This window comes from Tachysurus fulvidraco, chromosome 6 (genome assembly GCF_022655615.1).
Source record: "Tachysurus fulvidraco isolate hzauxx_2018 chromosome 6, HZAU_PFXX_2.0, whole genome shotgun sequence".
Taxonomy (NCBI): domain Eukaryota; kingdom Metazoa; phylum Chordata; class Actinopteri; order Siluriformes; family Bagridae; genus Tachysurus; species Tachysurus fulvidraco.
This window is the reverse complement of record NC_062523.1, coordinates 28,116,208-28,128,938: the sequence shown is the minus strand read 5'-3', so window position 1 is coordinate 28,128,938 and position 12,731 is coordinate 28,116,208. Positions and strand designations below refer to the sequence as shown.

The 12,731-nt window shown below is 39.5% G+C and overlaps 1 long non-coding RNA gene across 1 annotated transcript; it reads left to right on the top strand.

Moving 5' to 3' along the window:
- Window positions 1-2,678: 2,678 nt before the first annotated feature.
- On the top strand, window positions 2,679-3,998 carry LOC125141511. The gene is made up of 2 exons (XR_007140910.1): window positions 2,679-2,877; window positions 3,616-3,998. It is a non-coding gene; the product is annotated as an uncharacterized LOC125141511 (long non-coding RNA).
- Window positions 3,999-12,731: the final 8,733 nt, after the last annotated feature.

Sequence of the window (12,731 nt, the reverse complement as noted above, 5' to 3'; positions counted from 1 at the left end):
ATTATATCTGCCCCAAAACTTTGCTATCATCTACTTCTTGTGTAATGACTCCTGAAACACAGCAGGTACCTCAACATTACTGCTCAACACGCCAGGTATCAACGACACACTGAGACACTCATTACCTGAGGGAAAAAAAATGCTATAAAAAATATATATATTACATCAATAAGTGTTTCAGTTTATAGACTCTAACAGTTGAAACCTCATCATATTCATGCTGTGTAACCGTAGCAACAACCAGGTCTCACCCAAAAGGTTGTACCAATTGTAATCTGCACAAGCACCGTCTTGTTAATGAAGATGAAGCACTACAATCACTGACCATGTCTCCTGTACACTACATTTAGCTGGATTGTGACACCATGCTGGTATAATATCAATACAATAGTAGATAAGGGATCGTGGTGGTAGATGACGGTTGACCAAAGAAAAAGAAATAAACAGCATAGAAAGGACAAGTACATTTAGAACTAAAATAAACTTAAACTTACTGTAGATAACAAAGATACAAGGCAAAGGACTGACTAAAGCACAGCTGTCTTAACAACGGTCACTATCATTTAGATGGCTTTGAGTCATGGACACAGGTGGTTGTTTTAAAATTGAGCTTTCTGTTATTTCATGCCTTTTTTCTGACTTCAAACAGACCCTGAGCACAATGCCACAGTGAATGATGCACACAAAATAAAATGTTCAGGAGTCCATCTAGTCTTTACCTGTCTGAGCGGTGAAACTAAACACGTGTGTGATATACACGGGCTGTAGAAAGCTCCTAATCCTGGTCAGGATCTTGGTGACGCTTATTGCATTGACAACCTTACAGCAATTTAGAGCAGTCAGTCCATCTACTGACGTGTCTTTGATGTGTGGGAAGAACCCAGAGAACCCAGAGGAAACCCATGTGGATAATAACCGGTGTTGAGGACCTGATGCTATGACGCATCATTGCTAATTACTGGCACTGCCATGCTGCCTTACGAGATGTGTTACAATATAATAATCATGTTGCATAAGTAATGTGTGTTATTTTTGTTCCATAATCATAATTATAATCATTTTTATTTGATATATTGTGCTAGCTAGATAAGATAAACAAGGACTTGGCTAGCATGATAAATCAAGCTCACAGTAAATAGATTAAAAATAATGTCATTTAATTTAACTCTCACTTATATTAATGATGTAAATATTCATTCATTCATTTTCTACTGCTTATCCGAACTACCTCGGGTCACAGGGAGCCTGTGCCTAACTCTGTCGTCATTGGGAAACAAGGCAGGATACACCCTGAACGGAGTGCCAACCCATCGCAGGGCACACACACACTCATTCACTCACACAATCACACACTACGGACAATTTTCCAAAGATGCCAATCAACCTACCATGCATGTCTTTGGACCATTGGAGGAAACCGGAGTACCCGGAGGAAACACACACAAGGCGGAGGCAGGAATCGAACCCCGACCCTGGAGGTGTGAGGCAAACATGCTAACCACTAAGCCACCGTAGCCACTGTGGCCCCCTTGGTGTAAATATGATGAGCTTTTTGCATAATGTGTACATATTATTTATCTGCTTGTTTTCATTATTTCGCTTGAGGTCGAGGTAAAGCGGTAAAGCAAGGGGTCATTAAATTTCGCCTTTAAAAAATTTCCGTTCACCTGAGTATTTATGTCTTGCACACAAGTACCAACAAAGTAATCCAACCATAACCATGTGTGACTAAACGACTTCTCATAGCTCCTAAATCTCGAACAGGGATTGCATTAGTACCTTTGAGTCCACATTTGTGTAGAGAACATTAGTCCCTACTGCACAGTGCTTTAAAAAGGATCACTCTCATTGAGCTTGAGTCGCTTGTGTAGTAAACTTTTATTATATAGTTGTTATTTGTACATAACTGGGAACAAACAGATAATGCCTTAGCAACGGATACAAATACAGATACAAACAGGAGACTTACTAATAGTTTAAAAAATAAAAAATAAAAGTCACTCATGTGAGCAAACAGTCAGATATAAAGCTTGTAAGTACAAGCAAAATGATCAGATATGTGGATGGTATTTGTGGAGGTTGAAAATATCAGATGAAAAGCACAAAATAGTTTTTTTTTTTTTTTAATACTATACTTTATATTTGTTCAAAAATAACAGTGGATTTATTTTTCAAGTCTTTTTTATATCCTGTTATCCATTATGGTTTGGAAATGAGTTTTGGTCATAAAAATATCGTGCACATCAGAATTCAGACAAAAGATGTGCACACAAAATAACAGAATGGCCAAACCGGGTTTAAGTGATAGGAGGACCACTCTATAATACACATCAGGTTCCTCTCGTGTCAGCCAAGAACAGGAATCTGAGGCCTGCATGAATCCGGGACCAAACCTACCGTAAGTTAACTGTTCAGGTTGGTGATGGTTGTGTAATGGTGTTGAAAAATCTTTTTTAGATCACATCGGACTCCTTAATAACGATAAAGCATTGTAGTTGTTATTGTTGTTGCTAGTCATTTACATGTACACTCTAAAAAATGATTCATGGGGTTAGTTTGTAAAACTTAAAATAAACAATATTTTCAGCATAAAATACTTAAGTTTGTAATATTTATTTGTCTTGATGAGTTGATAACTCATTTTAATAAATCTTTCAAAATTAAAATAAAGAATACTGTCTTAACTTAATTATATATCGATTTTGAACACACACTTTTACCTTCTCGTAACAACAGAAAAATATTAAGTTAGTGAAACTTGTATATCTAGTGAGCATCCTTTAGAAGTTGAGTAAAGGTGGAATTTGCCCGGACGTGTTTTTCTGCCAGAGAAGGACTACTAGGAGCCGGAGAAACAGGAGAATCGAGGCTATATAGGTAAGTTAATATTTTTGCTTTGTTTTAATCTCAGCAGCTACCAACTGTATGCACAAAAAATCGTTGACTTAAGTAAAGTTGTCCGCAGATTCACAGATTCGAGTTTCCCGAGTCAATAACTCCTGAGCTAAACGCTACACCTCTTTTCTCTCGTAGTAATGTAGTGAGGCGGCTACAACCGCGTTTTCCTCAAAATCAGCTTTCCTCCACGGTGGACAAAATACATATAAACCTAAATATGAAACAAAATGAATGCGGCAAACTTTACTTAAGTAAATCGTTGTTGTCACACACTAAACTGAAAAGACAGTTTGAGCTAAGCTAATTCATCGATTCTAAAGTTAATAGACGTTTAGCTAGCTAGTGTGTTCAAAATAGGCATTATGTTATGTTTTACAGTGGCAGCTAAATGATGTTAATTGATATCGAACATGTTTAGTGTCGTCCGAATTTAAAGTTTACACTTGGTTGATTAAGACATACATACATACATACATACATACATACATACATACATACATACATACATACATACATAAACCTGTAACAAGTTAAATAGTTAACTAATAAGCAAGTTAATTTAAGCACAATACCTAACATGACAACAGCTGACACATTTCTTTAAGTTTGCAATTTTTCATGTGTAGTAAGTTTTAACTCCTAAGATGTAACTCATGTGTCTAATGTCCTGTTCCTTTCCTTGACTTAAAACACTGACATTGATTTTGATCTACTTAGGATGATGAGGTGCCACAAATTTTGACCCAGCCAATGCCAGTATTATTATTGAGGGAACGGAAGTCCTGCAAGACCTGGATGTATCCAGAGCCTGTGCCCTGCTAGGGCTGGTATATGCTCTCAACCTCAGCTACCCAAAGGAACTAAAAAATACTTTTGAGGTGTTTCAGAAAATAATTCTTGAGCTGGATGGTCTGAAAGCTAGGCCGAAGGTAATGTCTTTAAACAGTAAACTGTTGTATTCCTGAAATGTTACATGTAAAAGTTTTGTTGTGCATACACATACAGAAGCTGTAATTTTGACAATTTTTTACATGAAGGTTACAGTGTTGTATTTGTTTGAGACTTTATGGCGGCTTTAGTTTATGTGATGAAGGTAAAATTTAATACTTTGCAAAAAATAAAAAAAAGGAAGAAAACTTTTAGTTTCAGCTAGGTGGACCCAAGTTACTTGTACTCAAAAAAATTAAGGTAACAATTTGCATGGACATATCTAAGTAGAATGGAATCAAAATAAAGAAGTTAGAATAGCTTAAATTATGTAATTTGACTACTTAATATCACCAAAACTTTGAAATTAAAATTAAGTTGTTTCAACTTAATTAAGCTCTTAGAGGTTAAGTCAAATCATGTTGGTTGTACTAAACAAATTGGGTTAGTCTAACTATAAAAGGTACATGATATGAATATGACATGATATGACATGAATTACTGAGTTGAAGCTACTTAAAAAGATGCATGCAAATTGTTACCTTATTTTTTTTAAGTTGAGCCAGCGTTTTATTTTTTAGAGTGTACATCACTTTTCCATCAATCTTCTAGCAGGATATTCTAGCATGATAATTCCACAGCATCATCTCAAACTGGTTCCATGAGCACGTCAAGAAGTTCAGAGTAGTCTACAGTCGAATTTTTGAGATGCGTTTGAACTAGACTTGCCGTATTTATGTGAAAATCTTTAGTGATTTTGTGATGCAATCTTGTCAACATGGACCAAAATATGGTAAAAAAAAAAACAAAAAAAAAACAAAACAGGACCAGTATTTATAATCCTACCCTTAGCTCTAAGCAAAGCCCATTTAAACCCTGTCCATTATCAATATAACCCAGAGATGCAGTTTCTCAGTTTCTCTGTAAATATTTGCAACTACTGGCATTGCAGATAGTGAATTATTTAGCAAAATGTGGAAGCCACTGGCAAATGTTTTTTATGATGGCTAACATATCGGTGTGTTCATTTCCTAGCCGAGCTCACCTTCTTTGGCTATTCCTCTGACGTTTTTCCAGTTTGAGAGTTATCATAGATGAGCAGGCTGACTAACTAGATATTTTTAGCTTCCATTTGTCCTCTAAAGTCAGCAGTTAGCAGGTGCTATCCAACTGAAAACATGTATCAAACATCTGCCAAAACACAGACAAAGCTGTCAAATTGCTAGTTCATTTTCATCTGCTATCTTAAGTTCTCGTTGAAAGCAACGTATCTAAATGATAATACTAGACCAAATGCTAGACTCTAAAGCTTATAGGATTTGCTTCATGATGAAGTCAGGCTTTTTTTTATAGAAGAGAGAAGCCTTTGTTTGTGTCACCTATTTTTTGCAACACAGTGAATTTGTTTCTTTATATGTTTCTGAGGGCATTGCACAAGGAACCAACAGTGGTAGTCTGGTGGTGCTGGGATTTGAACCCCTACCTCCTGCTCAACAACTCATGCCTCTTTTCCACCGGAAAGAACCGGGTGCTGGTTCAGAGCTAGCGCTAAGTGCTGGTTCAAAGTTGGTTCCACTGGCGAACCTTCTCAGAACCGGTGTTACGTGTCCCAGCAACGTTAGCGCAGCAGCGGCAAACACAAACACATCAACAATGGCGGATGTTGCTTTACTGTTAATGCTCATGGCTTTGTGAACCTACATTAGCATCCAAACGCGGCGAATACAACGTGTACGTGCAGCTCCGTGTAATCTGTATGGAGGTTGTAATCGATAAAGTACATAACGTTATTTTATCGTTAACACAGAAAAAAATTTAGCCTTAGCATGTAGCTACCTACTATCATGTGTGCTTATAATGTTTCATATCGCGGTAAAGTAAAAGTGTATTAAACATTAGTATACTTAAGGTACTTTATCAAATGTGCTAACAGTAGCCCCGCCCCCAGCTCCTGCTGCAAGTGGTTCTTAAGTCTAGACCAGCAACGTTTTGGTGCTACTTAAGAACCACTTTTCCTGGTTTGGAGCCGGTGCTTGGGCGGTCGAAACAGAAAGAACTGGTTCTAAATTAGGCTCCGAACCTGCACTCAAACTGCCTCGGTGGAAAAGGGGCATCAGAGCCTTAACCTTTTGAGTCACCTACTTTCCCAAACAGGAGATGGGGAAGATGCCGTCTCTCACTATCAGTAATTATGCAGTACAGATTCCACACATCTGGGTAATTCGCAGGGGTCAGTACAACAAAAGTGTAATGGTTGAGATCAAAAAAAGTTGGATCAAGGTGCTGAACCAGTGCAAGAGTTGGAAGGAGGAAATGAAAAGAGCAAGTGACAGAAAACAGAATGAACGGGAGTGCTCTTCCGTTCCAAGCAAGCAATTTGAGGCCTATTTCAAAGGCCTAATGGGAGATGGGCAGAGATGGACAGCGTGTGTGGGTTACTTATTAATCCGGGAGAGGCAATCGGAGAACCTCCATCGACCTGCAGTAAATTAAATAAGCCCCCCCCACCCACCGAAATGCCATTATTCTCTCTCTTGTTTCACTCACTGCCTTCCTGCCACTGCAAATCCCCTCCCTCCACTTTGATTAAATGAAAATAAAGAGGCAAGATTCGTGCATCAGGAACCAATATTAATCACTGTCACATCCCGAGTGTATCAAGTTTGTATCCAGAGATCAAGGATGAATTAATCAAATGGACTATTTTCATATGTGGTGAGCTTTCTACTGAGAAATAGCAGATAGGTCTGCTAGCCAAATCAGAACGTTCTGGAACCCTCAGCGCCTTTCAGAATTATTTGATCTCTTAGTTATTACAAAAAAAAACTGCAAGTTAGAACAATTATGACTCGAAGCTGTCGATCGGAAGCTTGAGGGTTCAAGCCCCAGCACATCAAGCATATCATCTTGCTTTATCATCATGTTCATAATGTTCAGGTCCATGTTGCTACATCAACCAAAAGTGAACTACCTGAGACTACACAGACATAGAGGACAACATAAAGTGGATGTGCTCAACAGCTCAAGATTTTACAACAATTACCAGTAAAGGACAACCGGCACAGTGCTGCCAGTACAGGTGTGGTTGGTGGTTGAGATTTGTTAGTCCAGTCTCTGGGTTTTGAGAAGTGTGATGAGTTGTGATGAGAAGAGGTGAGTGTGATGTAAAGGTCTGTGATGGAGGAGAAACCCCAGTGATCTTCTCGATGTCCATAGCAGGGTCTTATGTTCTGATATGATGCAATTTCCAAACCAAACAACTGCTAGGTCAAGATCTTAATAGTTTCTCTGAAGAATCTGGTGGGTATTGGCTGGTTAGACTTGTCAGATAGACTTTCCTTAGCCTTTGCAGAAAGCAGAGAAGCCACTGGGCTTCCTTGGCTATAGAGCTGGACCAGGTGAGGCTCTCATGTGAAAACCAATTAATTTGTTTGTCATAATGATTGTCGCGGAGGAGAGTGGTGCATCTTACAGAATTGCCCCTTACACGCTGGTGCTTATGACAAAAACATTCATCATAGTATAGGTAGTGGCAGAAGGTATTTGTTTCATTTAGCATGCTTACTAGATTACTTAAAACAGTTTATAATATAAATAAAGTATAATGAACAAAGGGTATTATTAAACATAGAAGGTCTGCTAGATCGGTGTATCCTCTGCAGTGATGCGGTCGATATACCGGTCTGTTGTGGTGGAGAAAGAGCTGAGCCGCAAGGCAAAGCTCTCTATTTACCAGTCGATCTACGTTCCTACCCTCACCTATGTTCATGAGCTTTAGGTCATGACCGAAAGGACAAGATCCTGGATACAGGCGGCCGAAATGAGTTTCCTCTGCAGGGTGGCTGGGCACTCCCTTAGAGATAGGGTGAGGAGCTCGGTCACTCGGGAGGAGCTCAGAGTAGAGCCACTGCTCCTCCACATCGAGAGGAGTCAGCTGAGGTGGCTCGAGCATCTGTTTCGGATGCCTCCTGGACGCCTCCCTGGGGAGGTGTTCCGGGCATGTCCAACCGGGAGGAGGCCCCGGGGCAGACCTAAGACATGCTGGAGGGACTATGTCTCTCGGCTGGCCTGGGAACACCTGGGTATTCCCCCAGAAGAGCTGGAGGAAGTGTCTGGGGAGAGGGAAGTCTGGGCATCCCTGCTTAGTCTGCTGCCCCCGCGACCCGGCCCGGGATAAAGCGGTAGAAGATGGAGGGATGGATGGATGGAGGTCTGCTAGATGAGTGAGACTGAATAGAATATTAGTCTTTAAGGCTCGGTAAAGCTTGGTCTCTCTCTCTCTCTCTGTGTGTGTGTGTGTGTGTGTGTGTGTGTGTGTGTGTGTGTGTGTGTGTGTGTATATATATATATATATATATATATATATATATATATATATATATATATATTATACCATTTGTAGACCATTTTATGATCATGTTAATTATTTATAAATCTGATGTTTTTAATTTATGAAATCAATATCAATAAATAACAGTTGCAATAAATAACTCTTAGATTTTTTAAAGATGTTGCCACCTTTCAGTGGTCTTTCAGATTCAGAATGAAATTAAATTGTAACTTCTAAATTTCTCCAAATTATGGACCAGATTCTAATATAAATAAAATTTGACCTTTTTTTGTCTATAGGGTTAAAGAGTTTCACTGCATATATTTTCAGAGCAAATATCCACCTTGAGTTGTTCGAATGGCTTTGATTATTGATAAATGGCGGTTCAAATTTGGCCCATTCTTCTGGATAGATCATCTTCAGGTCACCAAGGTTACGAGAGGATGATGGGCTTTCAATCCTCCATAAAATTTCAATCAGATCTAAGTCAGGTGAACGCCAAAGCCTTGGTGAGTAATTCTGGCTGTATGTTTCGGTTCATTGTCCTAGTAAAAATTCCATCTTGTTCTCAGTTTCTGTTTCTTGGCCAGTGAGATTAAATTCTACTCTACTGCGTTCATGGTTTCGTATCATGCTACTCCAATCTCGGTACTTTACTTAGAGTGTGGTATTCTCTGAATCATACATCTAACCATCCTTTCTCCAAAACAAGCCAATCTGAATTGTTTTTGATTTGTCTGTCCTGAGAATAGTGTAAATACAAAACCATTCTGATTTGACAACATGCTTTTTGCATTTCTGTGGGTTATTTTTTTTTTTTTTATATTAGCAATGGAGTTTGCAGGAGTGTCGGAATGGAAGTGATTTTCAGTGCAGTTCCCTGCTCGTTGTCCTATTTGTAACTGTTGTTCCTGCTCCTTTCAGGTCATCCAGGCCAGCCTAACTCATTTCAAGTAACTGATGGCTTCTCTATATCCTTCCTTATCGTTATTCTGAGAAAGCATTGTAAAATCTTTCATGGCACACCTGTTAAGAGACGATTAGTTGTGATTGAACTTTCCACCTGCTTATTATCAAAGCAATTTTGCAAAGCCTCTATAGCATTATCCATTCGAGTCTTGTTTAATAATGTCGTCCTTGAAAACTTTATGAAGCTGAAGGAGCTTCCTAAAGTTTTTTTTACCTTTTCATGACTGCTACTTGTTTTTTTTTTTTTTTTAAATATAGCATCTAAATTCTGTTTTCTTTAATATTTTATCACATTTATTATTTCTTTTTAAGCATTTCAAATGTCTTACATCGTTCTTACTTTATCTGACCAACAAACAAGGTGGTAACCCTTATTGCAGTCAGAAAGGAAAAAGAATTTATTCACAGTCATAGAAGGAGATAAGGCAGGGAGACTTTTGTGCGCTTAGCCATAAAACTAGCACACTACCTAATCAAAATTGCTGCTCTCAGTGAATCCTGTCTATCAACTGATGGCTCCAGAATCTTCTGTAAAGGCAAATCAGAAATTGAGGACAAAATCTATGAACAACTCTCAACTTGGACCAACATCCAACTCTCTGGTCTCAGTAAATGACTTTATAGAGGCTTTGCTTTCCTCTTGCCATGACCTGACATTCCACTATCATCAGCGTCTATGCTCTATGTAACTCTAAGGACAGGGGGAAATTCTACACGGACCTTGATTGCCTGGTGGATTTAGTCCCTGCAAACGACAATATGATCCTTCTCAGTGATTTTAATGCTCGGACTGCCAATAACAACAAGACATGGGTAATTGTCCCAGATGGCAAATTGAACATTAATAGGCTGCTCCTGGACTGCTCACCCTACAGTATATCCTGAAAACCATTTGATCGTTACAAACATCCTTTTCACTAGGACTACTCAAATAAATACAAAAACACTTAGAGGCAGCCTAAATCCAAACAGTGCCATCTTATAGACTTTCATCTGCAGAAGTAATATCATGATGTACAATTTGTCTTTCGACAGTTAACTAGAGAGCCAAGTGAGACAAAGTACAGTAGGAGCAATTCAACATGTGATAGCTGACGTGAAATACACTGAAATGAGCATCCTTTAGAGTAGAAATCAGATCCCTCTTACCAATCATGGACCAGCTTCCTCTTACCTCAAAGCCCTCATCATTCCTCGCACTGCACCACGCACCCTCCGATCTACCAGCACTGCTCGACTGGTTCCACCATCTCTCAGGGTAAGAGGCAAGTATACTACAAGACTCTTCTCTGTTCTGGCACCGAGGTGGTGGAATGAACTTCCCCTAGAGGTCCGGACAGCTGAGTCACTGGCTATTTTCAAGCTGCGGTTGAAGACCTACTTATTCAGGAAACACTTCAACTAGCACTTCTTTCCTCATCTTTTGCATTTAAAAAAACAACAACAAAAAAACAAACACAACCTTTGACACTTTTTTCATTGTAACTTTGAACAAATGTTTTAAACTCATGGTATCCTAAGTATGTAACCTGGTGAGCCAGCAATAATGATTCAATGTTAGAGATTTAAGCACTCATGTACGTCGCTCTGGATGAGGATGTCTGCCAAATGCTGTAAATGTACATGAGAAGTAACAGGACATTATTGAAAACTTTGAATGCCAGAATGACACTGAATCAGAAGCAAACAGACTATTTTAAGAACACACGATGTAAGACACAAAGATAGCTCAGAACCATGTAGGTGCAGCAGTTTGCAGATATAAAATGCCATAATTAATCTTCTATGAACCTTCTTTAAAATAAAGTGTGGTTTTCCGAAATCTAGCACCGCCCTTATCTCTTCACCCTCTGATGAACCCACCCTGCTTTAAAAAGATACACTATTACTGAGTAGCAGAAAGATATTCATTCAAAGATACTGGATATGATACTGTACTGTACCACAGAGCCCTGTACAAGATGACCTCCTCCAGTGACAGTGTGAAATCAGGATCAAGAAAGCTATTCCTCAGATCAAGAAAAACACCTAGAATGGGTGGTAAGCTTTCTGAACTATTTCCCTAGAGCCCTAGGTGCTTTAAAGACGCGACCGTTATCTCCATCTTCAAACATCAAACAAGAAACAAACACCAAAAGGCAGACTGTAGCGACTCAGATATATAGGCCTTACTGTGTATATATCCATATCTTAAGCAAGGCTATGGTGGACTACCTTCTAAAGGCACAGCGTAGCTTTTGACTGCACAAAAGTTGGAGACGAGTGCAGGGATACCGGACAGTACATGATGCCTTTGAATTCAGACAAACTGGAGGTCTGAAGAAAATCAATGGCTTCAACAAGCAAGGGTAGGGGAAATGAGTTTAACCAATGAGCTCTTGTCAACAGCTCTACTTACAACCTCTCCTCTTCGATACTACCCTTAACTCACTTAACTCAGATCTCTGGACAAAACAAGTCCTTCAGTTCAACCAAACAGTTTAGGAAGACCTTGCCGTTGTCTTCCTTCCTTCAACACACCTTTTACACACTAACCTCAATTAACTTCACATACCTCGATGGAAGGAAAACAGAACACAGTCATGTGGTCAGGAAATGCAAATCAGTGCAAATGCTGCGAAGAAACCTAAAGTGATTTGGAAGGACGGCCCTGTTATAAGATTAGGAGTCTATGGAGGCAGTCTGTGAACAAAGTGTATACCGGTTATAGCACAATAACGATAGGCTTCAACTTATTGAGCAAAATTTTAAAAGATATGTTTGAGACAGGGGGCATGGTGGCTTAGTGGTTAGCAGGTTCGCCTCACACCTCCAGTGTTGGGGGTTTGATTCCCGCCTCTGCCTTGTGTGTGTGGAGTTTGCATGTTCTCTCCGTGCTTCGGGGTTTCCACCGGGTACTCCGGTTTCCTCCCCCAGTCCAAAGACATGCATGGTAGGTTGATTAGCATCTCTGGAAAATTGTCCGATTGCGTGAGTGAATGAGAGTGTGTGTGTGTGCCCTGCGATGGGTTGGCACTCCGTCCAGGGTGTATCCTGCCTTGATGCCCGAAGATGCCTGAGATAGGCACAGGCTCCCCGTGACCCAAGAAGTTTGGATAAGCGGTAGACAGTGAATGAATGAATGATGTTTGAATCATTATGACCTGAGAAGTTCGGATAAGCGAACTGTGAAGCATCAGGCTATGGGGCTTTAGTCAAGCTAAAGCGTATCATGAATATCTCCTATCTGTTTTGGTCCAATATCTGCAGGCATCTGTTAGACATCTGAAGAATGAAAATTTCATCTTCCAGCACACTCGAATGATTCAAATCACAAATCTAAGTAAATAAAAGAATGTTTTCAGGGGAAGAAGGAATGGACCCGGTCAAAGTGCAGATCTACATCATAGGGAAAACCTGTAGAATGACTTGAATTGGTGCTCTAAGTATTATTTATGGGGGATGAACACTTTGCAGCCAGGGTACTGTAAGTTTTATATCCTACTTTGGATATAACTTGTTCTTTCATGATAAGCAGCATAAATTCAGGATTGTATTATAACCTGAACATGATTTAAGTGTATTGTTTCTGTACCTTCAGATTAGCAATTTAGCCCGTATGTTGTCT